Source organism: Myotis yumanensis, unplaced genomic scaffold (assembly GCF_028538775.1).
Source record: "Myotis yumanensis isolate MYYU_CA2020_CCGP unplaced genomic scaffold, mMyoYum1.0.hap1 SCAF_3, whole genome shotgun sequence".
Lineage (NCBI taxonomy): Eukaryota > Metazoa > Chordata > Mammalia > Chiroptera > Vespertilionidae > Myotis > Myotis yumanensis.
In genome coordinates, this window is record NW_027223754.1 from 190262165 (window position 1) to 190285719 (window position 23555).

Here is a 23555-nt window from a genome sequence, read left to right on the forward strand (position 1 = left end):
ATAAACCTGATGTAAAATCTCTGTCATCAGTGATGCAGCAGCAAAAGTCCCAGTGATAAAGTTTTCTGTCGGACTATCAGTGTACATGTATACATTAAAAAATAAATGTATTTTTCATCATCATATACTGTGTTTTTGTCGCTCGAATAAATTTTATTATTTCTTCACATATGTACACCTTAAGAGATATCAAGTAGGCGTAACATGTTCTCAAAAAATTAGGGTTGGCATGCAGAAGAATTTTGAGTCAGAGATTTTGCTGGTTTTGGCAAGCACTCACAAAAAGGTTACCCACCCCTGCTCTAGTATATTAAATATTGAAATATATTTGTATGTATGCAATACAGTGGGGCCTTGACTTACGAGTTTAATTCATTCAGAGACTGAGCTCATTAAGGAGCTTGTTAAGGAGTTCGTTAACTCAAATTACTCTGTCAAGTCAATGCAAAACATCCGCTGAGAGACAGCTGGTATCTCAAAAAACTCGTTAGTTGGGACACTTGTAAGTCAAGGCCCCACAGTATATCATAAGTTAAATATAAATATACATTTTTATATATAAGTTAAATATGAGTTCATAGTGATGTGTGATACATATTCACAAATAGATATAAAATAATAATAGATATGTGTATAAACATGTTAGTATATTTTCTATATTATTTATATATTATACATTATAATAGATATAGAAATAATAAATGTACAAAATATATTATCTACACTAATAAAAGAGAAACATGGTAATTAGCGTACAACCGCTACCCTTTTCATTGGCTAATCAGTGAGTATATGCAAATTAACTGTCAGCCAAGATGGCGGCTGGTAGCCAGGCAGCTGGAAGCAAACATGAGGCTTGCTTGCTGCAGTGAAGGAGGACTCCAAAGTTCCCTGCCTCACTTGCCGGCCTCTGAGCTACAACTCTAAGCAACTATGTACTATGTTGCAAATAAGAAGATAAACAAAACCCCAGAAACCAGCTTTCATTCAGCCGAGCTTTAGCAACATTGTATCGATGTTTTCAGCGGCGAGGCCTCAGAGCTAAAGCTGGCCCAGAATAAAAAAAAAAAAGAAAACAAGGAGCGGTTGGAAGCTTCAGTCACTCGCTTCCGGAAAACAGCCCTCAGCCCCTCACCCAGACTGGCCAGGCACCCCAGTGGGGACCCCTACCCTGATCCAGGACACCCTTCAGGGCAAACCAGCCGGCTCCCACCCGTGCACCAGGCCTCTATTCTAAATAGTAAAAGGGTAATATGCCTCCCAGCACCGGGATCAGCGCGGGATCAGCGTGACGGGGGCAGCGCCCAAACCCCCTGATCGTCCTGTGGCTCTGTGTGTTACAGGAGGCGGAGCCACAACCTCCCTATCCGCCCTGCTCTGTTCATGACAGGGGAAGGCGCCCCAACCCCCTGATCAGCCCTGCTCTGTGCCTGATAGGGGGGAGCTCCCCAATCCCCTGATTGCCCTGCGGCTCTGTGTTTGACAGGGTGCAGTGCACCAATCCCCTGATCGGCCCTGCTCTGTGTGTGACAGGGTAGAGCCATAACCTCTCCATCGGCCCTGCCCCGAGTGTGACAGTGCCGGCGCCCCAACCACCTGATCGGCCCTGCTCTGTGGGTGATAGAGGGTGGCGCCCCAACCCCCCTCCATGGGCTTTGCTCTGTGTGTGACAGGGTAGAGCCATAACCTCTCCATTGGCCCTGCCCTGAGTGTGACAGGGTGCAGCGCCCCAACCCCCTGATCCGCCCTGCTCTGTGTGTGACAGGGGGTGGTGCCCCAACTCCCCTATCGACCCTACTCTGTGAGTGACAGCGGGGAGCTCCTCAACCCCCTGATCGGCCCTGCTCTGTGCGTGACAGGGTACGAAGCCCCAACACCCCTGATGGGCCCTGCTCTGTGTGTGACAGGGGGTGGCGCCAAAACCTCCCCATTGACCCTGCCTTGAGTGTGACAGGGGGCGGTGCCCCAACCCCCCAATCGGCTGTACCCTGAGCGTGACTGAGGGTGGCATCTCAACCTCCCGATCTGCCCTGCTCTGTGCATGACGGGGCGGCGCCCCAACTCCCCAATCGGCCCTGCTCTGAGCCTGACCAGGGGCTGCACCTAGGGATTGGGCCTGCCCTCTGCCACCCGGAAGCAGGCCTAAGCCAGCAGGTCGTTATCTCCCGAGGGGTCCCAGACTTCAAGAGGGCACAGGCCGGGCTGGGGGACTCCCCCCCGCCCCCCCAGTGCACAAATTTTTGTGCACTGGGCCTCTAGTCTATATATAAGCAACCATTATGACCGGTTGCTATGATGCACACTGACCACAGGAGGCAGACACTCAATGCAGGAGCTGCCTCCTGGTGGTCAGTGTGCTCTCACAGCCAACCTCCCCACGGTCCCTCCCCGCAGCCGCCGGCCCTGATCGGCCCCAATTGGGACTGGGCGAGAGGGCCCGAATAGGCCCTGATCTCCAGGCCAGGCTGAGGGACCCCACCCATGCATGAATTCGTGCATGGGGCCTCTAGTGTGGTATATAATATGATATCCTATATAATAAAAGGCTAATATGCAAATTGTTCCCTTGACCGGGAGTTCATTCAACCGGGAGTTTGACCAGGGGGCGGGGTTGGCCAGCCAACCACTTGTGGCCCCTCCCCCCCCACCAGCCCTGTCCCTGATCAGCACCCCCAGCCCCAGTCAGGGGTGGGGCAAGCCGGTCAACTGCCTGTGGCCTCTCCCCTGGGCTGGCGCAGCCTGATCAGCCCTGATCGGGGTGAGTCAGCCGGACTCCACCTGTGCACGAATTCATGCACCAGGCCTCTAGTATTATATATACTGTATATCCTTGCTCTGTTCCAAAGAGGGCCAGAAGCAGTGTCTCCAACTATAGGATTGCCAGTTAAAATATAGGGTGCTCAAATGAACTTGAATTTCAGATAAACAATGATGAGTACACACACACACATAAATCTATAACTAATACAATAGCTTTGGAAGGATATACAGACAAGAAAACTGGAACTGGGTGGCTGGGGGAGTGAGGTGGGAGCAAGGTAATTTTTCTCCATGTATCCTTTTACCATATGCATGTATTTCCTCTTCACAAAACAAAGATTTCAACAAAAATTAAACAAGCAAATCTATGTAGGTAACTTAGTAAACAAAAACATTTTCTAGGAATTAGAAAAAAATGCCTGCCTAACTTTAAAATTTTTCACCTTTTGGGGAAACCACCTAAGCCTTGCATCCTATTTTTATACACCCAGAGCCCATCCTTCTCCATAAGCAGGCCTTCTCTGTCCTTCTGGAGATGGGCTTGTGGTCCTTAGGCCAGGCAACGAAACATTTCCTTCCCGTACCCCCTCTTCCTGCACCCTCTCTTCCTGCTGGAGGGCAGGGAGACTAGCTGAAGATCTGGGATAATGTTTCACTTCTCACTTTAATCAGTCTCTTCCTGAGTTAGGCTGGAAAATACATTTCTTCTGGACTATTAGCAGTTGCTGGAAGAGTTGGGGACATTGGGAGCAGCAGGGACAGCGCATGCTGGATGACGCTTCCCAGGTCTGTAGAAGTTTATGGCAATTGTCAGAAAGGAATGCTGAGGACAAGGAATTTCCTCCCACTGAGCAAGTGCAGGACACAGTTGACCAGAAACGCTGCAGGGGAAGTGGGAGGGGACAGTTGGCCTGAAGCAGTCTGCACGGATTGTGCTGAGTCAAAGATATCAGAAGAAAAAGAAAGAAAATATGCAACAAAATCTCTTTTGGTTCAGCCTTGCCAACATAAAAGGGCCTGCCAAGACTTGGTTAGCAGGCTGGGCTTATAGACCTGCTTTCTCTGCCGACCTGGGGACTGAACAGGGCTGGGAAGTCATTAGGGAAGTGGAGTCTAACAGCCCAATTCTCTCTTCGACCTCCAGGTCAGCAGACGTGTGGTATGGACCACGGACCATGTTTTCCTCCTAGGTAAAGGAACCTACACTCTCCTCATGAGAGACTTCTATTTAGAGGACAATGCACTCAGTTTGATATGGAAGTTATAAGGCTGATGAGTAGAGTTCACAATTCCTTTACTTCTGCCTTGTTTCCCGAACCGCAGGAAATAATGAAGAAAGATATCAACTTTATAAAGACCTGGGAAAATTTATATATTACTAGAGGCCCAGCGCACAAAATCATGCAAGACTCCCATCACACTGGCAGGACCCAGACCCCCGCTGTGCCGCAAGACCTATCAATGCACCTCCTGGTGACCGCTCGTTCAGTTGTCACAGCGTTAGGGCATTATGGCCACTGGCCTTTTATAATATAGATTCTCCACATTCGTGTTCCCCTTCTTTGCTCTCTTATGTGAAGGGAGAGCTTCCTAACAAAGCAATCAGATCTACTGCCTTGATAAGGGTTTGCTGGGACTAATCCTGCACTAGTTTGTTGGGAGGGAGAAAAACACCTAAAGAAAACCCCACCTCATGTAGCTCGGAGCATACACTGCCTGCACTATCCCTTTAAAACAACAATAACAAAATCAGGTCTTTGATGCTGTGGTGAGCATCAGCCTTAGTCTCTGGTTTGGGTTGGGGAGAATAGTCCTATCATCATTATTTATCATTTTAAAGTATCTAATTGTTCTTTCCGAAGACAGAGCTTTTGGCTGCTAGAAGTTCCCCGTGGGAGGAAATACCCCACCGAGATGCTGAAGCCAGTTTACCAAGAATTTTGAACTATTCCGCAGGAAAGGTCAGTGGTACAAGGAAAGGATTATTCAGGGGAGCACACAGTATGTCACTCCTTATATATGTGACTTGTAAACACTTATTAAGGAATCAGTTATACTATAGTGAAGGGACCAATTTGCTGCCACTCTAAAGATGCTTTTTGGGATATTGATTTTTAAGCTATTTATTAATAAACAAAAGACTCAGGAAGAATCTTTGACCCTCCCCCCTTCCCTGCCCAAGAGATTCAGACAGAGAAACCTGCTTCTGGAAGGAGAATTTAGGATGTTTGCTTTAGCCTAATTTGAATTAAATATGGTAAATAGGGAGCTTTAGGCAGGTGCCTGTTAGCTAAATATCCTCTGTGCCCCATTGTGTCTTCAGCAGGGCCAAGACAAAAGCAAATGTCCAGAGTTTCTGCTCCATATGAAAGTACAGTACAGCATCTGGCTAGCTTAGCTTGTGTTCCCAGCTGTAGTTCAATGTGTGTGGGGCACCCATGGCCATGGGCCATGCAGCTGCGTAAGGCCACATGGCTATGGAGCGAGAACAGGCAAGCGCATGGGCCAGTGTGAGTCACGGAGCAAGAGAGAGCAAAACCAAACAAGAGTGAACAAGAGAGACGGAACTCTTTGGGGATTTTAACTTTCCAAGATTTTGAACACTTCTGATGCGGTCCATCCCCTAGCCAGTGGTCGGCAAACTCATTAGTCAACAGAGCCCAATATCAACAGTACAACGACTGAAATTTCTTTTGAGAGACAAATTTTTTAAACTTAAACTATATAGGTAGGTACATTGTTATTAACTTAATTAGGGTACTCCTAAGGCTTAGGAAGAGCCACACTCAAGGGGCCAAAGAGCCGCATGTGGCTCACAAGCCGCAGTTTGCGGACCACGGCCAATCCATTGTTCCCCAGGCTAGACTGACAGGCAAGCATCTCCCCTGTCCCTCCACGACTTCTACTGCATGTGTGCCCACCTCTCCCTTTGTTTGATCCCTTCCTCCAGTAATCTGCAGGGAATGGACCGGGAGTTCCCCGGGGGTTCCCTGGGGTGCTTGAAGCCCAGGGAGAGAGAGAGAGGGAGAAAGAGAGAGAAAAGAGAGGGGGGAGAGAGAGAGAGGGAGAAAGAGAGAGGAAAGAGAGAGGGGGAGAGAGAGAGAGGGAGAAAGAGAGAGGAGGGAGAGATGGTATCTAGAGCTAGGATTTAAAGCTAAATTTAATAAGGACCTTTGGTTTCAACATGAGTAACATCCCCTTTCTCTCAAAACAATATTCATGTGAACATATTTGGCTAAAAACATGTGGAACTCTAAATAAGTTTCACTTCAGATAATACAGAAAAACATACAAGATTTGCATACATGAAGAGCCTTGGGATTTAATAAAGAGGAAACCAAGAAATGTCTATGACTTGAACTTTGGCCTGACTTCCTTAGATCTCTAATTTTCTTGCCCAGATGTTAAAGACTCAAGAGCACCGTTGTCTGAGGGGAACAACTTCTCTAGCTCTTTCTTCATCAATTGCAGGATCATCTCTCCACTGGTCTGGTTTGGGCTTCCTGTTGGCACATTGACTCTCCATCCAGTGGTCATGCAAATAATCTAAAAGTTGGGAACATTTTATAGGTGAATTATAGGACATTCAATTCACCCCCTTGTTATGACATATGGGGAAACCTCGACCTAGAGAGGTGAAGCAAAGCATTCTTGGCATGTAGCTGGTTATGGCAGAACTGGGGCTAGAACCTGACCTCCTGCCTCCAGCCCACTTTCTCAGCCACATTCTCTGCGTTCCCCACTTGTCTTTCCTCCCCTGATTTTACCCAGGTCGGCACTGTACAATACTATTTAACATTACATGACTCCCCAGGAATTTAAACATCTTGGCATTCAAATCTAATGTAAAAAATTTAGCAGAGAACTGCCTGGTTAGCGTGGCTCAGTGGTTGAGCATCGACCTATGAACCAGGAAGTCACAATTCGATTCCTGGTCAGGGCACATGCCCGTGTTGCAGGTTCGATCCCCATTGGGGGGCATGCAGGAGGCAGCTGATGAATGATTCTCTCTCATCATTGATGTTTTTCTCTCTCCCTCTCCCTTTCTCTCTGAAATCAATAAAAATATACTTTAAAAAAATAAGCAGGGAACTTAAAAAGTGGACACTCACAATAATTATAAATATAACAATAGAAAAAAATTATACACTTCCATTGTATGTATTGTAAGGTTAGTATACTTTTTTTTATAAGGTTAGTATACTTTAACATTCAACTATCAGATTTGTTGAAGGAATGGAAGACAGCAATTTTAGTGAAGGAAGAATCCATGGAGGAGATGGAAATCCACTATCTTCTTGAAATGAGGAGAATAAGATGAAAGAAGTTTGTGGGTACAACATCCCAGGAACATGGAAAAGCATGATAAAATAATTACTCATATTATGAAGAGGTTGGTTGGATTCCCTAGACAGATGCTAGGAATTTAAAAAGTACTTTCCTGTTATTTTACTTATTAATAGATTTTTAAAATATACAATATAAATTTTGACATATGTTTCCACCAGGAAAGCCATTGCCATCCTTGTGACCCCTTGTAACACTCATTCTTCCCTCTGGCCCCTCCCCACTCAGATAATCCCTGATCTGCTTTCTGTCATGATAGATGAGTTTGCATTTTCTAGAATATTAATGCATTTTAAATTATTTATTTTAAAATTATTTTGAACTTTATAGAAAAATTGCAAGAATAGCACAAGAACTTCCATACATTCTTCATCCAGATTCTCCAACTGTTAACATTTTACCACATTTGTTTTATTGTTTTATCTATATACTTATATGTATATTGTTATTATTTTTCCTGAACCAGTTGAAAGCAGTTGCAGACATGATGCCCTATTGCATTTTATTACTTCAATGTGATTTCCTTAAAATTTGGACACTTACATAACCAGAGTGAACATCTTGAGATCAGGAAATGAATATTGCTGTAACTGCCTTCTAATCCATAGACCCCCCTTCAAATTTCAGCGGGTGTCTCAGTAATGCTCTTCCTAATTTCAGAATCCAACCCAGGATCCTGCGTTGTATTTAGGCACCATGTCCTTTTTAGTCTCCCTCAATTTGGAACATTTCCTCATTCTTTCCTTGTTTTTCCACAACTTTGACATTTTTTAAAAAGAGAGCAGGCTAATTACTTTGTAGAGTGTCCCTTGCCTTGGATTTGTATTACTAGATTCGGATAATGCATTTTTGTTAGGAATTTCATGGAAGTGATGCTGTTTTCTCAGTAACGGGAGTAACTTAATGTAAATGTATCCTGTTATATTTCATTACTTGATTAAGATGGTGTTGTTAGTTTGTCCATTCCAAAGATAATTAGTAAGGGTTTTGTTTTTATTTATTAATAAGCAGGTAAATATTTGGGGGAGCTATTTTGAGACTATGTCCATATCCTCATCCAATGTTCACTTCCCAGTTTTAGCATCCAATGATAAAATAATCACAAGGTCTTATCTTCCTTAGCCAAGGACAGTTAGGAGCAAATGGTTTACTGCTCAGACCTTACTGGGCAGACCCACCTCAGCCCAGTCCCAATCCCTCTTCTGTGACATTCTTTGAAGGTGAAACTAACCAGAGAATGACCCTGATCCCTCTACAAGCTCATTTTGATGCAACAGCATATTAAAGGGCACACCTGGAAAACTAATGAATGTTCTATTTGAGATCCCTCCCTGAGGCCTCCCCTGCCTTTAGAAAAGATAAAAACCCTTAAGACAAAGGATCCAGTGCATGCCCTCTTTTTCTTAAGCATGCCTGCCCCTTCTCCCCTTCTTTCCATCAGTCAGCATAACCTGGCATTCTGAAGTCACAGAATGCATGATAAATTGCACTCAGCATGGATTCTCCCTTGGCCCTAGAGATCATCCTTGAACTTAAAAGACTGGCCAGCTGAATCCCAGTAGGGTAGCTCGTCTCCTGTGGGCACTCTTCAAAACCCAGACAATGGCTTTTAGTCTGTCAAGCTGCTGCTTTCAGAGGCACAAGTCTGTGACTGTCTAGGGGAAGGCCGTGAAGGTGCTGCTGTGTGGACAAGGCAGGAGGAGCTGGGGGTGAGGTTAACTGCTCAGACCTTTGAGCAGTTCATGCACTGGGTCCTTTGTCTTAAGGGTTTTTATCTTTACTAAAGGCAGGGGAGGCCTCAGGGAGGGATCTCAAATAGAACATTCATCAGTTTTCCAGGTGTGTCCTTTAATATGCTGTTGCATCAAAATGAGCTTGTAGAGGGATCAGGGTCATTCTCTGGTTAGTTTCACCTTCAAAGAATGTCACCGAAGAGGGATTGGGACTGGGCTGAGGTGGGTCTGCCCAGTAAGGTCTGAGCAGTAAACCGAAGACCAAGGCTCTGCATTCTCTACCCACCTCCAACCTGGCCTCTGCCCAAGAGGACTGTTCTATGCTGCTCACTTGCTACCAAGAACACAGGAAGTGGGGGTGGGTACCTTCTGATGTTTGATTGAGGATGTGGAAAGTCTTGCTGCAATGATCAAAAGTAGAAAACTTTTCTAAGCCATTTGCGAACTGTATTCCCAAGGTATTTGCTAAATGGATTCCAGCAGCAACAGCAGCAGCAGCAGCAGCAGTCCCCAGAAAAATTCAAAGAAGCTTCAGTTTGTGCAATGTTAATGCCTGCCCCATGAACACTTTCCCAAAGAAGGCTTGGGGCAGGCGACTCCCTGCCAAGGGTCCTGAACAGTAGGGAGAGGAAGGGTCAGAAGCTGTGCTTTGTGCATTGCTTGCTTGTCAAGACTCATGCTGTTTCCTGCCTTAAGGGAGCTGTGTGGTCTCTGCAGGGTGCTAGGAAGCCTTGGATGGGACCTTTTCAACTTAATTCTTGCTCATCATTGAGTTATTGCTAGCTCCATTCATTTTACCACATTTTTTTATTGTATTTTTACTGTGTTCTGGGCTCTGTGCTTACTCTTTTTTCCCCTTTCAGTCCTCATTCTAGGATATAATTTTATTGATTTTAGAGAGAGAAGAAAGGAGATGGAGCGAGAGAGAGAAACATCGATGTGAAAGAGAAACATTGATAAGCTGCCTCCTGTACACACGATGGCTGGGGATCAAACCTGCAACCTGGGTAATGTGCCCTGACTGGGAATCAAACCTGTGCCCTTTCTGTCTACGAGACCATGCTTCAACCAACTAACCCACAGCATACTTAATCTTAAAGGGCTGATAGATAGGAGCAAGTCTGTCTTTGTCCTGGAAATACTCACACTCCGCTGTGTGGTTAAGAGCAAGGTTGGCTGAATATCCACTAAACACACTAAAAAGGCACTTGGGAAACTAGAAAAGCAGAGAAACAAAGTTTTTGGGTTTTGTTTTAAAAAAAATAATGTTTTTCTCCCAAAGCATATTTTAATTGTAGAAAGTATGAATGTTATTGTTCAACTTTAATGACACCAAAATATTTAAAGATTTATAGATTTCAACCTGGCTCTGTAGCAGATATGAAAAATATGTACACAAATAATTCTAACATAAAACAGAATGTGATCAACACCACTGGGAGTACCAAAGTGTCAATGTATTGAGAGACAGAGGGACCACTGAGTCTATATGGAGGAGGCAGTGATACCATTGTGATTAGCTAGTTATTAATAACTAGAGGCCCGGTGCACAAAAATTTGTGCACTCGGGGGAGAGAGGGGGTCCCTCAGCCTGGCCTGTGCCCTCTCACAGTCTGGGACCCCTCAGGAGATAATGACCTGCTGGCTTAGGCCTGCTCCCGGGTGGCAGAGGGCAGGCCCAATCCCTAGGTGCAGCCCCTGGTCAGGCTCAGAGCAGGGCCAATTGGGGAGTTGGGGCGCCGCCCCCTGTCACACTCAAGGCAGAGTCGATAGGGAAGTTGCGGCGCCACCCCCTGTCACGCACAGAGCAGGGCCGATCAGGGGTTTGGGGAGCTCCCCCGTGTCATGCACAGAGCAGGGTCAATCGGGGGTTTGGGGAGCTCCCCCCTGTCACGCACAGAGCAGGGCCAATCAGGGGGTTGAGGAGCTCCCCCCTGTCACGCACAGAGTAGGGCCAATAGGGGAGTTGGGGCACCGCCCCCTGTCCCACACAGAGCAGGGCTGATCAGGGGGTTGGGGCGCCATCACTGTCACACTCAGGGCAGGACCGATGGGGAGGTATGGCTCTACCCGGTCTCACATAGAGTAGGGCTCATGGGGGGGGGGGGTTTGGGGCGCCGCCCTCTATCACCCACAGAGCAGGGCCGATCAGCGGGTTGGGGCGCTGCCCCCTGTCATGCTGATCCCGGTGCCAGGAGGCCTCGTGGCTCCGCTGATCCTGCCCGGCAGGGTCACAGATCCGGGTCCCAGACCGCAGACAGCCTTGCCTGCTGCCGCCTGCCTTCAGTATGCAAATTAGCCGCCATCTTGTTGCTTCAGGGTGGGGGTCCCCACTGGGGTGCCTGGCCAGTCTGGGTGAGGGGCTGAGGGCTGTTTTCAGGCTGGCGGGCGACTGAAGCTCCAAACCTCTCCTTTTTTTCTTTTTTTTTTTATCCTGGCATTTATTTACCTTCTATGGCTGTCACTGGAGCTGAGAGCCGGCTTTCTCTCTGAGGCTTGGCTGAAAGCAGGTTTCTGGCCTTTGTTTTCTGTATTTGAAACAATGTTGCAACTCCAGCTCTGAGATCCCGGCTGACTGACAAGAGGTTTCTGCGGTTTTGTTTATCTTCTATAAATGTTACAATGTTTCCAACTGAAGCTCAGAGGCCGGCAAGGCAGGCGGGGAACGTTGGAGTCCTCTGTCACTGAAGGAAGCAAGCCTCCTATTAGCTTCCAGCTGCCTGGCTGCTGGCCGCCATCTTGGCTGACAGTTAATTTGCATATACTCACTGATTAGCCAATGAAAAGGGTAGCGGTCGTACGCCAATTATTAGTGTAGACTAGAGGCCTGGTGCACAAAAATTTGTGTACTCAGGTGGGTCCCTCAGCCCGGCCTGTGCCTTCTCGCAGTCTGGGGCCCCTCAGGGGCCCCTTCTCCTGGCTGCTGGCACCGGTTTTCCTCCAGTGCCCGGAACCCAGGCCTTCGCTCTTCGCCAGGCGGGGCCGGTGCGGTGGGCTTTGCTCTTTGCTCTTCGCTTGCCTCTTGGGCCCCGGGGGCGGGGCCAGCATGGCGGGCTTTGCTCTTCTCTTGCTGCTCCTGCCCGGGGCCGGTGGGCTTCGCTCTGTCGCTTGGCGCCTACATATACAAATTAGCCACCATCTTTGTTGGTAGTTAATTTGCATATTGCTCTGATTAGCCAATGGTGGGAGTAGCGAAGGTATGGTCAATTTGCATCTTTGTCTATTATTAGATAGGATAGGAAAGGAGCAAAGGGGGAAGGCCAGACATGATAGGGATGTCATGTGGGCAGCTTCACCAGGAAGCTGCAACTTTGCACTCCCCAGGGAACCACATAGAGAAGTTAGTGACATGGACAGTAAAGTTGGGGTGACATAAGGGAAATACTTACCATCAGTCACACCTGAGAACAAAGACCATTGGCAAGAATGGGCAGGCTACTGCAAGCACATGAACATTTGGCTCTCCTCCTTTGTTCCTGCCTGTGTTTCCTTCATAGCCTGTGAATCCCAAAGGCAATGGCTTGATGGACTACAGCAGGGAACACAAGCCAAGCTATCCTGATGCTGTACTGGACCAGGCTCCAGCATGGAAAGGAAACTCTGGACACTGGCTCTGATTTTAGCTTTACTGAAACCGAGCTACACTTTTCCTATGACTGGGCAAAGAGAAACGGAACTTCAGAAACTCAGAGATTTAATTCAACACAAATAAAAATCATTCATTCTCCCGTGCAAGTCTCAGAAGATTCCTTTCCTCAGGATATTGCAAGAACCCCACCCCCGAGTAACAACTGGGTGAGAGGAGCCCCTCTCTCGTCTGTTAACAGCAGTATTGAAGTGAACTTTGATGGATAGGTAGAAGGGGTTGGATCTCTAAATCTATTCAAACTCTTTATTTCTGATATGGAAGTGGGCAGGATGGGCAAGGATGATCCCGGCAAAATGACTACCTTGGCAGCCCAGAGGCATGCTGGGGAAATCATGAGCTTTCTCTTGTGCTTGGAGAAAGAGGGGCATGGAGGTCAAGGATCTCAGGGCCCAGGCTGGCCTAGTTTGCTGCAGTAGGATGGGTTCCTTAGGCCTCCTTCACTCTCCTCAATCCCAGACACTGCTTCCATTCCATAGAGCAATCTGCCCAGGGGCAAAGGAAGGCTTGTCCTCCCTGAACCTGAGTGCTCAGGCGAAAGGGGAACCACTATATGGCTTTCTTGCTTGATGTGCCTAGTGCTCAGCTCACCTGCTCGTGTTCCTAGACTGCTTCTGTTTACTTAGACCTGACCTTGCAAGGATGACATCTGAGCCAGCAGAGCTGAGCTTCCTGTGCAAAGTACATGGAGTTCATGACTGTGTCCAGAGCTGCAGACACTTCCTTTTGTCTGTGAGCTGCATGACCAATGTGCTTGGCCTCATTGAGAATGAAGTAGGAACATGGGAATGTTTTCAAAGGCATCAACTGGTGCTGCTTTGGACAGAGGAGAACCACCACGTGAAAATACCACAAGGCTTCTTCCTGGTGCAGGGCAGACCAGGTTCCAAGTGTGACCTTGTCCTTGGGGCCTCCCTTTATAAATCCTGGCAAGGAGTACGCTTCTGGCGAATACCTGTGTCTTCCTCTGGCGCCCTTGCATTCCGGGGTTCTTGTTCCAGCATCTAGAAGGGTTCAGCAATCTGGAGAAGAGCTGTGTGTAACTTAATAAAGAGTCCAGAGATGAAGCATAATTTTGAAAGACATTTGGGGGTCAGAGGAGCCTAGCTAAAAAAACTAAGATCTCCTTGTCTCAGGACCCCTTGCTATTTATTAACACAAATTGTCCTTAGGCACGGTGGAGATATACACTTTAAAGGGTCAGGTTTTGTATACAGAGGCATTATCAGATTTGGGGGAATTAGCCTACGGCTTGTTCAGTTGTTTGGCCAGTAGGAGGCAATAACATGTAAATTAAGATGCCCTGAGCTGTCTGGCAGCAAGCAATCGTCCCTTTTCAGGTTTGGGGAAATGCCTTTACCACTCCAGATGATTCAGCCCATGCTGACATGCTGGAATTGGCTTCCGGCACTTGCATATTACTGAAACTTCCATACGCATTTTATTCACAGAGTTATGATGATTTCTTCCTATCCAACTTTATTTCCTCCTTGATCTTGTTCCTCTAGCCCTGTTTCTATCCAGAGTGAAAGCCAATATTATTAACACAGGGAAATTGATGGTAACTTAAGGGGTACAATTCTAGGAGCCATCGACCCACTGACAGAAGTTTTGTGTAGTCACAGAACGGGAAGTATGTCTAAACATACCATAACAAACTGAGCAGAGCTGGCTGAAGATGAAGATGAAGTGTTACCAGTTAGGATAAGGAGTTTAAATGTAAAACATTTGCAAGTCTAAAACACACTTGCACACCTCTTCCTCTTTGGGACTTGCAAAGAATTATTAGATTTGCATAATAATTCTAGTTGCCAGTTAGCACAGGAAGCAAGTGTTAGATGTTAAAAACTGTTAACTGTTCATGGACCAACATAAATTGAGTCATGAGGGGAGGGTGTTCTTAAGTTTGCTATGTTTCTTATCTCTACTGCTCCCCTGAAATACACATTTACTCTAGATTAATATTTGAGATTGCCCAACACTTGTTTCCTCACTTTCACAATGAGGAAATTGGACTAAGCATCCTCCCATTTTTGACAATCTGTAGTTACAGAAGAGAACACTGCATAGAATAGTAAATTCTGCCTTAGAATTCAGTATTGCCTTTGATCCTTACAGTTGTGTGATCTGAATACCATAATTTTTTCCTCTCTGGACCTCACTTTATCTGTAAAGTTATGGATTGGCCTCTATATTCTTTATTGTCCCATTGAATTCTAATGTTTTGTAGTTTTCCTCTGTTAGGGTACAAATCTTACCCTTCCTGTTTTTGTGTTCTATTCCCATGTTACAAAGAAAGGGCAGGGAGTTAGGAGAAGCCTGATATTCATTATCATTAATTTTCTCTCAGTATCTCACTCTGTTTTATCTTCTTATTCATTCCTTTCTCTCCCCTTACCCATCCTCCCCAATTTTCTTTCTGATTGTTTATCTAGATAACTGGGAAAGTTTCCTCATAATCCACTTTGCAGATCCAGCTTGAATGGGCATTCACTGCCCTAATCTACTTTATAATGGAGCTCAGTCCTTCTCAAATTTTCTGTGTAATTATAAAAAAACACATTTATTTAAAATACAAATTTAGCCTGGCTAGCGTAGCTCAGTGGTTGAGCATCAACCTATGAATCAGGAGGTCATGATTTGATTCCCCGTCAGGGCACATGCCTGATTTGTGGGCTCACTCCCCTGTGTGGGGTGTGCAGGAGTCAGCTGGTCAATGATTCTCTCTCATCATTGATGTTTCTATCTCTCTCTCCCTCTCCCTTCCTCTCTGAAATCAATAAAAATATATTTAAAAATATAAATTTATAAGCTCCACTTCCAATATTTCAGATTCATTGGTCTAGAATGGGGCTGAAGGATGTACATTAAGCCCCCAGGTGTTTCTGATGCAATAGTCTGTGGACTTCACTTTAAAAACCATGCGTCCAGCTTCTGACTGTCTCTTCTTTCTCTTGTCTCAGTTCTCATCACTTTCTTCCCCTGTGCTGCATATGCTACACGGGTTCTACCTTTGCCGAATTTTTTGCAAAGTATTTTTAATGTAATAGGACTATGTGAAAAGTAGATTACAGAGGCCTGAAGAATAGAAAGGGTCAGATTCAGTTGAAGAGTTTATTATTAAAAAGATAGGAGGGAAAGAAAATATGGGCAAACACCAGGAAAGTGTGAGGTGGAAGGGAGGGACTGCCAGGGAGTAGGAGTTGAAAGGGTTGATGTGGCTGATAAAGAAGACAGCGGTGGAAATCCTACCTTTGCAACAACATGGATAGAACTTGATGGCATGGTGCTAAGTAAAATAAGTGAGACAGAGAAAGACAAATACAGCCTGATCTCGCTTATATGTTGAATCTGAAAAAACAAACAAACAACAACCCATAGAAACAGAGCACAACTGGGGGTGGCCAGAGGTGGGGCATAGTGGGTGGGTGAAATGGGTGAAAGGGTCAAAAAGTACAAACTTCCAGTTATAAAATAAACAAATCCTGGGATATAATGTACAGCATGGTGACTCTAGTTAATAACACTGCATTGTATATTTGAAAGTTGCTAAGAGAGTACAAGTTCTTGCATGTTCTTAAAAGTTCTCATTACAAGAAAAAAACTTGTAACTGTGTATGGTGATAGATGTTAACTAGATTTATTGTGGCAATCATTTTATAATATATACACGCTGAATCGTTATGCTTTATACCTGAAACTATGTTATATGCCAATTATATCTCAATAATAATAATACTAATAATAATAATAGAAGACAGCGGTGTCATCTATTGTGTGTAAGGGAGCAGGCTAAGTGGTTAAGGAGATTGAAGTAAAATTTTAATAATTCTTCTGGGAATTTCAATAGTAAATCAGTTAGGGGTAAACAAAAAAATGATTGAGGCTTTGCTGGTCAGACGCACAGAGTCTTATAATTGGAGGAATAGAAAAGACAGATCAAACTGAATTTGATGCTTAGATTTCCCCTGTGACATCCCTGCCAATTGACAGGAAATTATTGTCCCTCAGCTCAGAATGTTCTTCCTTTCTATAATTGCTCCCTTTGTCTAGGTGCACTACACAAGGCTGGCCTATCCACCTCGTACATGGCAGACCTTCAAATGCTGGAAGATGCTGAGCTATTGACACCATGCCTTCTCCTTGGTTAGTGTCCCTAGTCTTTCTGGTTATACTTATTCCATGTCCTGCCTCCATTCTTGTTTCTCTACTCAGATTATATTTTTTGATGTCTATCTCCACTTTTGGTTCTCTTGACATGGCATGACCAGGGGAGACTAGAGCAGAATCATTACCTTTTAGAGTCTAGATGTTGTAAATTTGCTAAGATAGCCTAAGATTACACTGCGGCTGGGGTGGGAGAGGTGCATGAGAGGTAAAAGTATGTTGACTATTGACTATGCCAAGTTTGTTGTCCACTAAAATGTTCATATCTTCTCTTCATATCCTTCTGCTAAACCATATCACACCCAGACTATATGCAGCTGAGATGTTACAGTGGCTCATTTGCCTCATTGTTCTATCGATTCAATGAAAAATATCATGAATGTGAAATGAAGTCAAAGACTTTCCTGTGATAATATTCAGCTAAGGCCTGAAAAGTGCTAGTAATCTCTATGATTTCAGATTAGATTGAGGTCCTTCAATTTCCCACTTAGGTGCCACCATAGTAGCTTACTATTCCAGTTTGCTGCCCAGCAGATTGCAAACTACATCTGGGCCAAACTTTATGTCACCAACACCCCCCTTATATAGGAGGTGCTCATTACTGTGTGATGGTCTGGTGAGCAAACACAGTGAAGAGACTAGCATGCAAGCCTGTGGATCCAGGTAATGGTACTCAATGACTAATAACATCCTCAGAGAAAATCAGCCTGTTAAGTGCCTTCCAAGCAAGAACCCACCCTACCTATAGATAAAAAGAAGTTTAGGAGATATATCAATTCATCACTGTGTTATATGTTTGAGTCTTATTTTGACCACAATTCAAACAAACAAATGGAAAACATATTCTAAGAAAATTAGAGAAATGTGAGCACAATTTAAGGACGCCAAGGAATTTTTAATATTTTAGGTTTATTAATAGCAAAATCTATTCTGTTTCATCAACCTATATTTGCCAGTATTACACTATATTAATTACCGTAGGAAGAGCCACATTCAAGGGGCCAAAAAGCCGCATGTGGCTCACGAGTCGCAGTTTGCCGACCACGGATATAACCCATTGACCCCACTCTTAAGAAAAATAAAACAGATGTCCACCAAAGCCTATATGAAAATGTTTAGAGAAGATTCAGTCATAATAGCCTCAAACTGGGAACAATCTAAATGTCCATTAATGAATGAAAGCATAAACAAATTGTGGTACACCCATACAGTGGCATACTACTCAGTAATAAAAAGGAACAAAGTATGGGTTCCCCTGTGGATAAACCTCAAGAGCATTTCTTTAAGTGAAAGCAGTCAGACATAAAAGACTAAGTACTATATGATTCCATTTATGTGACATCCTAGAAAAGGCAAAAAGATAAAAATAGAAATCAGGCCATGGAAGCCAACAGTTGAGAGAGAAGGGTGGGGATTGACTTTGAAGGCAAGGAAACTCATTGGTGTGATAAAATTTTTCTGTATCCTAGTTGTGATGATGTTTGAACAACTGTGTTTAAGTGTTAAACCTCATTAAGCTATACACTTAAAAAATATAAATGTTATTGTATATAAATTATAATTCAACAAATCCCACAAAAATAATTAATAAATCGGAACAGAGCACAAAAGTTATATATTCTCCCAGAACTTTACTGGTGTTATGCCCAGATTTCAGGATCCCCAAGAAACCACACCAGGGAGCCAGCCATGTCCGATGCAAAAGCATAGAGTCTGTATTCGAGCTAGCTCGGCTCCCCCACCTTGCCGACACAGCAGCAGGAAGCAGAGAGAGAGAGCTCTGTGTGTAGAGGGGTTTTATAGGGGGTTGGAGTAAGAGGAGGAGAAAGGGCTGTGGGCCTTGCCGATTGGCCAGGTGCAAGTCGGTGTCTTGTCCCTGGGTGTGGCTAGCAGAGGCTTAGACTTCCTGGAAGAAGCTCCTTGCCAAGCATATGGCCAAGGTAAGATGGAGGGCGTAGCACTTACCCTGGGGCAAGATGGAGGGCCTAGCCCTTACCCTGGGGCAAGATGAAGGGCCTAGCCCTTACCCTGGGGCAAGATGGAGGGCCTAGCCCTTGCCCTTTCAACTGGGACCATCCATTTATATGCTAATTACTCTTCATATGGCTAAAAATGATTCATGCTTGCCTATAATACTTCACTGAGACCACAGCTATAGTTTTACATGGTGAAGAAAGGGAAGTAGGACCCAGCCAGTTATGGCTCAGTAGTTGAGCATTGACCCAGGAACTAAGAGGTCACTAGTTTGATTCTGATCAGGGCATATGCCCTGGTTGCGGGCTCAATCCCCTGAAGTCAGTCAATGATTTTCTATCATCATTGATGTTTCGATCTCTCTTTCCCTCTTCCTCCCTTTCTGAAATCAATAAAAATATATTTTTCAAAAATTAAAAAAAAAAAGGAAGCAGGGAGTAAAATGAGAAACACGCTGAAGCTGGATATTTGGAATGAAAAGGAGTCTGATCTGTTGAATAATCTTCATGATGGCGAAACTTATGAATACTCCACCCAATGTTGACTAAGTATGTATGAAGCAAAATTGTTCTGGTTTGCTGCAACGACCAACGTATAGACATTTTTCAGATTCTATAGAGAGTAGCTGTAAGAAATTGGAAATTGCAAAACAGTGACTTCTTATGGGAGAGTCTTTACCTGTAGCCTTCAACCCTCCTTCAGGGCTCCGTCTTCCTTTCCTTTCAGGAAAATGCTTTGGAAAATGCACAATCTGAGATATTGGGAGCTTCATGGGACATTTCCTTGAAGAGAGTGGGCCTTGAAGAAAGAAATGCTTAACACAAAGATATTTCTTTTTAATGGTTCATCACTTCAGTGGAGGAAGACTGGACCCTTTGATTGTGTTACCTCAGTGATAATCTCCTCTGCTGATGCACTCATTCCAGGCATTATTTAGAGATAATTCTGGAATTCTATCCAGTGAGTGCTTGTTAAGTATTTTAGAAAAGATAGGTTAGGAGGTGGGGATGTACTGGGTGGTGCCTCATCTGGCTGTTATCATGGACACTATCATTTGATAGCTTTCCTTGTACTCTTGGTTTGGTTGATGGGTTTAGTTAATTTTAGGTCTATTCTCAGAGGTTAATTTAAGGTTTTACTATTAGTCCTTTGTCTCAAGTTTCATGTTCTCCTCTGGTGATGTAATTCTTTTCCACAGCTTCAATTACCACCAATATGCTAACAGTTACCAAATTCATCTGTCTTCTGTCAAGAACCTGATACCTGACCAACTATTGGCATCTCCACTGGAATGTCACACAGACTCTAATGTAATGTATATGTCCTGTCATATTCCTTATTTAAGTGATGGCTCAAAGATCAACCCCCTCATCAAAGTCAGACAGTTGAGATTCATCTATCTCTCCTCCCTTTCTCATAGCTTCTATATTCAATCAGGTTCCGAATCCTACTGAGTCTGACTTCTTCATATTTTAAAACACTTGCTTTCATCCAAACTTATTGTTCTGGTCCCTATTATCTCTTACACCGATGATGAAAATGCTTTCCCGCCTACTTTATCTGCCTGTATTGGACATTTCACTGTTATTTCTTGACCTCGCCAGAATCTAGCTCCTTGCCACTTGGGGGGTTTTCTAGTTGTTCCACACTATGCATTTCCTTTCTTCCATAGTAAGAGGATTTGGACTGACCACATGGCCACACAGAATTCTGACTCCATTTGTCGCTTTCCTTGCAGCTAGATGTGGCTAGGTCACCAAGTCCTGGACATTGGCTTGTAAGTGGAAGTGAAATATGAAACTCGCAGTTTGTGTTCTTAAAAGAAAGAAGCATGCCATCTCATTTCGTTCCTCCTTCCTCCTGTGGCTAGAATGCAAAAGTGATGGTGGGAACTGGAGCAGCTAGAAATGGAAACTATTCACAGAAAAGAGCTGCCCAACAAACTCGTGCCTTTATATGAGGGAGAAATAAAGTCGTCATTAATTTTGATATTGGTTACAGCAGCCAAACAGGTACCCTAAGTAATACTCCGTTTAGGAAGTTACAACTACCTAGTAACCAAGGCATGGGCCGAAGGCTGACAATCCCATGCTCCTACTGGGGTGAGTAGGGCTAATTCAGGACAATAGTGGCAGTGATGTCCTTCTGCAGCCAAATCTTGGTCAGACTGTGCCAACTATGAGACAACTGCTGTGCCTCCTCCAAACTGCCTTCGCTCCTGCCTGCCTCCAAGCTGCTCTTCCAGACTCTTGAGGATTTGGTGTACTCCCGATATCCTGCCAATAAATCCCCCCTTTTAATTTGAGTAGATTAGATTTATGTGACTTGCACACAATAAATTTCCAACGTGAGGCACTGAATCCCAATTTCCCTTTTTCTGCCGGCGTGGTATTTGTAAAGAGATGTCTAATCCCGCACTCTCCTGCTTAACACCCACCAGTAGTTCTCCAATTATTTCCTGCAGTTCTCCACAGTGTGGCATGTGAAGCCTCCTAGGATCTGGCCCCAGCCTCCCTCCCCAGCTTTCTCTCTTGCTGTCTCTCTCTATGTCTTGCATTACAAGGTTCAGCCGTACTAAATCACTTGGCAGACACTCACCTCTCCTTCTGTCTGGAACTCCCAGCCCCTCCTTCTCATACCTGCTCATCAACTCGAATTTATAGAGAAAACTTGGTGTTCTTCACCTCAATAAAACTTTCCTAACTCGCCCTCCCCTGCCCTCCCCTAGTTGATTGCCAACTCTGTCCTGTAGGCTGCACGCTTGCTCCCTTTGTGACCATGCTTCCACTCCTCACCAGGATCTCTTTGTGCTCATCTGTCTTCATGATACCTCTTCCAGCCTGTGCTGTTTTTCTATTTCTAGCATCTCTTATATGGTTGGTGCTTGATATATATTAAATGAATCTTTCTGTAAAATATTAAAAAGTTTCAAAATAAATCAGTAGGTGGCACCCAAGATCTTCTGCTAAAGCCAACTATTGCACTTGTATGTTTGTTTTTTTATAACCAACATGAGCCAGCAGGTGGCACTCACTGACAGAAACATCTTTCTCTTTCATTAAGTCCCTCCCTGCTTCCTGTTCTCCTTCCCAGTCTTCTTTTAGGAAAGAGTGGACACAGGGTATGTCATTATAGGGTCATCCGCCACTTAATGACGTTTTTGTCAACCATGGACTTCACATGCAATGGTGATCCCATAAGATCAGAAGGTTGGGGATGGGGAGGAGCAGAAGCAAAGAGAACACAGTGTTCTGAGAATTGTTGGTGTGACTGGTTTAGATTGTGTGTTTATGGGGGATGGGTGCAGTGATCAAGGTGCCAGAGGGCTGATGAGAGTTAGTGCCAAGAATGAACGTGGGGAAGTAACCAAGGCCTTTGGATTAAATGTATGGACTTTAGTGAAAAAGGTGAACGGGATCAAGTACAATTTGTCAGTTATAAAAACAGGCACGTTAGCTGTTATTCTAGCAGATTTAATTCCTTATGCTTTGCTTAAGCTAAGCTTACTGTGACGTGGCATTCCTCGAGTACATGCCAGCTGCCCTGTGTGGAAGGAGGGAATAACACAGGACATGGTCTTAAATTGAACTGAAGAACTTTGTGGCTATTTTGAAATCACGACCTTTATTTCTCACTCTGAAGCCATATCGAAACACCAATTTCAGTACAGGAAAACCAGCCACATGTTCCTTCATATTCCTGGCTCCCCTGTGTTCCTTTCAGACTCCATATGGGTTCTGTGGCCCCTCCCTCACCAACACACACAGCCCTCTCTCTTTGCCTAGCTTTCCTTTTTAGCACTTGTACTGTTCAGCATACAAAGTAGTGTTTACTTCTTTGACAGTTGCTCCCTTTACAATGTTATTGAAGGGGAACAGAGTTTGTCACCCCAAAATATGCCTCTTTGGAATATTGATTAAGCTGCTTAGTTTTAAGAAACAAAAGTCTCAGGAAAAACCTTTGACCTTCCCCTTAATTGCTTAAGAGAATTTAGATAGAGGGCTCGCTCCAGGAAGAGAGATAGTATCATGGATAATTATAGTTTCATATAAACTAGTGTGTGATAGGGAGAAAGCTAGCCGGGCTGGTTTGATCAAATTCCTCTGTGTCCCATTGCTTCAAGATGGCCCAGCAAGGATTTGTTTACTAAACATTAACTCTTTCATTTCCTTGTAAATTGCCTTCTTGCTCTATAAAGTACCAACCCCTCCCCCTTTGCCCCACTTAGTTTAAGATGGCATATACCAGGTAAGCCTTAACTGCCCAACCTGCCTCTGGCTCTCATATTCTTTGGGGACCCCCATATGTACATATGTGATAAGTTTGGTTATTTTCTCCTATTAATTCGTCTCATGTTAATTAGATTATTAGTTGCCGGGAGCCGGTCCATCCCTGCTGCTTGACACAGTCGCTGCAGAGAAGAAACATCTGCACAGCATATGTTTCAAGGGACCTGGCGTATATGGCATACTGTTCTTAATATGTTTGCTCCCTTTAACACTATGTGTTTTAACCAAGGTCACCTCTCCGAGAAAGGTTGTTTACCCAGGTAGGGATTTTTCCCTGAAGTTAAGGAGGGGATAAAACCTCTTAACTATGTGCCAGGCGGGTAGTTAATCACTTTAACTACAAACAATCACCCTTAAGCTACGTAATCTTTACTCCCTGGAATGGAGATAAGAAACGCCCTAACCTTTGGAATAGAAATTGACAGGATTAAAATCAACTGGTATAAATACAGATGTAACAAGACAACAAGACAGAGAACCTAGAGAGAGAACCAAGAGACAGGACTTGGCTGGAGATCCTAGACAGAACCTAGAGACAGAACCTAGCCAGAGAACATGGCAAAAGATCCTGGACAGAACCTGGCTACAGAACTTCACTGGAGAACCTAGACAGAACATGGCAAAAGAACCTGGATAGAA